This window comes from Arachis hypogaea, chromosome 19, assembly GCF_003086295.3.
Source record: "Arachis hypogaea cultivar Tifrunner chromosome 19, arahy.Tifrunner.gnm2.J5K5, whole genome shotgun sequence".
NCBI lineage: Eukaryota > Viridiplantae > Streptophyta > Magnoliopsida > Fabales > Fabaceae > Arachis > Arachis hypogaea.
In genome coordinates this window covers 75778023-75780757 of record NC_092054.1, presented here as the reverse complement: position 1 = coordinate 75780757, position 2735 = coordinate 75778023, and the positions used below count along the sequence as shown (strand labels likewise).

General features: G+C 31.7%; 1 non-coding gene across 1 annotated transcript; it reads right to left on the bottom strand.

Annotated features, from left to right (window-relative positions):
• Nucleotides 1-2181: 2181 nt before the first annotated feature.
• Nucleotides 2182-2289, bottom strand: LOC112780577 (small nucleolar RNA R71). The gene has a single exon (XR_003191403.1). It is a non-coding gene; the product is annotated as a small nucleolar RNA R71 (small nucleolar RNA).
• Nucleotides 2290-2735: the final 446 nt, after the last annotated feature.

Genomic DNA, 2735 nt, shown 5'->3' with positions numbered 1-2735 from the left:
AATTTCTCCTTTGTTTTCGAAAAAAATCTTAAAATAAAAAAGTTTTCAAAAATATAATAAAAATAATGTTTTCAAAAATAAATTATTCTATGGCTTCAAAATTTTCAAGAATGAATTCTAGAGTTTCATGGTAACATGTTGAATCCTATCTGGCTGAAAAGCCATACCCAAACTCCTTTGGGTTTGGTCTTCAACTAATCACCTCAATGGATGTAAATCCATTCTAAAGCTTGACTGACTATTAAGCCATGTCTAACCCTCAGATTGGAACTTTAGACTAAAGAGTACAAGATTCCTGGAATTCATATGAAAAGTTTGGAATCCTTATTTTTCTTTTTCAAATAATTTTCGAAAAAAAAATACAAAAAAATCATAAAATCATAAAAATAAAAAATATTTTGTGTTTCTTGTTTGAGTCTTGAGTCATGTTATAAGTTTGGTGTCAATTGCATGTGCATCTTGCATTTTTCGAAAATTCTCATGCATTCATAGTATTCTTTATGATCTTCAAGTTGTTCTTGGTATGTCTTCTTGTTTGATCTTTGCATTTGCATGTTTTGTGTCTTTTCTTGTTTTTCATATGCATTCTTGAATTCTTAGTGCCTAAGCATTAAAGAATTCTAAGTTTGGTGTCTTGCATGTTTGCTTTGCATTAAAAAAATTTTTCAAAAATGTGTTCTTGATGTTCATCATGATCTTCATAGTGTTCTTGGTGTTCATCTTGACATTCATAGCATTCTTGCATGCATTCATTGTTTTGATCCATAACTTTCATGCATTGCATCATTTTTCTTATTTTTCTCTCTCATCATAAAAATTTCAAAAATAAAAAAATATCTTTCCCTTTTTCTCTCTTAAAATTTCGAAAATTAGATTTGACTTTTTCAAAAATTTTTAAAAATCTAAGTTATTTTTATGAGTCAAATCAAATTTTCAAAATCTTTTTCAAAAATAAAATCTTTTTCATTTTTTCTTAGTTTTTTTCGAAAATTACAAAAATATTTTTCAAAAATATTTTCTTATCTTTAACTCCTAATTTTCGAAAATAACATCATCAATTAATGTTTTGATTCAAAAATTTGAAGTTTGTTACTTGCTTGTTAAGAAAGATTCAAACTTTGAAGTTCTAGAATCATATCTTGTGATTTCTTGTGAATCAAGTCATTAATTGTGATTTTTAAAATCAAATCTTTTTCAAAAACTAATTTCAATCATATCTTTTCAAAAATATCTTCTTATCTTATCTTTTTCAAAATCATATCCTTTTCAAAAATTTGATTTTAAAATATCTTTTTTAACTTCTTATCTTCTTATCCTTTCAAAATTGATTTTCAAATTTGTTTCAACTAACTAACTAACTTTTTGTTTGTTTCTTATCTTTTTCAAAACCACCTAACTAACTCTCTCTCTCTAATTTTCGAAAATATCTTCCCTCTTTTTCAAAAATTATTTTTAATTAACTAATTATTTTAATTTTTTCTTTTAATTTTCGAAAAAAAAAATCACTAACCATTTTTCAAAAATAATTTTCGAAAATTCCCTCTTTCTTTTCTTCTCCTTTTCTTCCACTCACCTAAAGGGAACCTCTATACTTGGGTAAAAAGGATCCCTATTATTATTATTTTTCTGTGCCCTCTTCTTTGTCATATGAGCAGGAGCAAGGACAAGAACATCCTTGTTGAAGCAGATCCAGAACCTGAAAGGACTCTGAAGAGGAAACTAAGAGAAGCTAAATTACAACTATCCAGCAAGCACCTGTCAGAAATTTTCGAACAGGAAGAGGAGATGGCAGCCGAAAATAATAATAATGCAAGGAGATTGCTTGGTGACTTTACTGCACCTAATTCCAATTTACATGGAAGAAGCATCTCCATTCCTGCCATTGGAGCAAACAATTTTGAGCTGAAACCTCAATTAGTTTCTCTGATGCAGCAGAACTGCAAGTTTCATGGACTTTCATCTGATGATCCTTTTCAGTTCTTAACTGAATTCTTGCAGATATGTGATACTGTTAAGACTAATGGAGTAGATCCTGAAGTCTACAGGCTCATGCCTTTCCCTTTTGCTGTAAGAGACAGAGCTGGAGTGTGGTTGGACTCTCAACCCAGAGATAGCCTGAACTCTTGGGATAAGCTGGTCATGGCTTTCTTAGCCAAGTTCTTTCCTCCTCAAAAGCTGAGCAAGCTTAGAGTGGATGTTCAAACCTTCAGACAGAAAGAAGGTGAATCCCTCTATGAAGCTTGGGAAAGATACAAGCAGTTGACCAAAAAGTGTCCTTCTGACATGCTTTTAGAATGGACCATCCTGGATATATTCTATGATGGTTTATCTGAGCTATCAAAGATATCATTGGATACTTCTGCAGGTGGATCCATTCACCTAAAGAAAACGCCTGCAGAAGCTCAAGAACTCATTGACATGGTTGCTAATAACCAGTTCACGTACACTTCTGAGAGGAATCCTGTCAGTAATGGGACGCCTATGAAGAAGGGAGTTCTTGAAATTGATACTCTGAATGCCATATTGGCTCAGAAGAAAATATTGACTCAGCAAGTCAATATGATTTCCGAGAGTCTGAATGGAATGCAAGCTGCATCCAACAGTACTCAAGAAGCACCTTATGGAAACACCTATAACTCATCATGGAGAAATCATCCAAATCTCTCATGGAAGGATCAAAGGCCTCAACAAGGCTTTAATAATGGTGGAAGAAACAAGTTTAGCAATAGCAAGCC